We start from the raw sequence: 231 nt of genomic DNA, 5'->3' as shown, positions 1-231 counted from the left end.
GACTGGAAAAGACACGCACCGAACAAACAGAGAAAATAAGAGAGAGAAAATTCTTCAGTCTATCCTCCTCCCAATAATCAAGTTTCCTCAACCTGAATCCCGTTTTCTACCCTGGGGAAACTCTGTTGTGAAAGGCAATTTTTTTCTCTTTGTGGGGAGAGAGAAAGAGAAAAAAAAATGCTCATCAGTATGTATGAAGGGATAGAGAAAAAATATGGGCTTCTGGAATAC

General features: G+C 39.4%; 1 protein-coding gene across 1 annotated transcript in view; it reads right to left on the bottom strand.

The window, feature by feature from the left end:
- LOC119585060 (arrestin homolog) overlaps window positions 1-231 on the bottom strand; it is a gene marked incomplete in the record, with an annotated part of 137,586 nt that overhangs the window by 29,743 nt on the left and 107,612 nt on the right.

Source organism: Penaeus monodon, chromosome 19 (assembly GCF_015228065.2).
Source record: "Penaeus monodon isolate SGIC_2016 chromosome 19, NSTDA_Pmon_1, whole genome shotgun sequence".
In the NCBI taxonomy this organism is placed as follows: domain Eukaryota; kingdom Metazoa; phylum Arthropoda; class Malacostraca; order Decapoda; family Penaeidae; genus Penaeus; species Penaeus monodon.
Note: the sequence above shows the minus strand (reverse complement) of the source record. Positions and strands in the feature narration are given on the sequence as shown.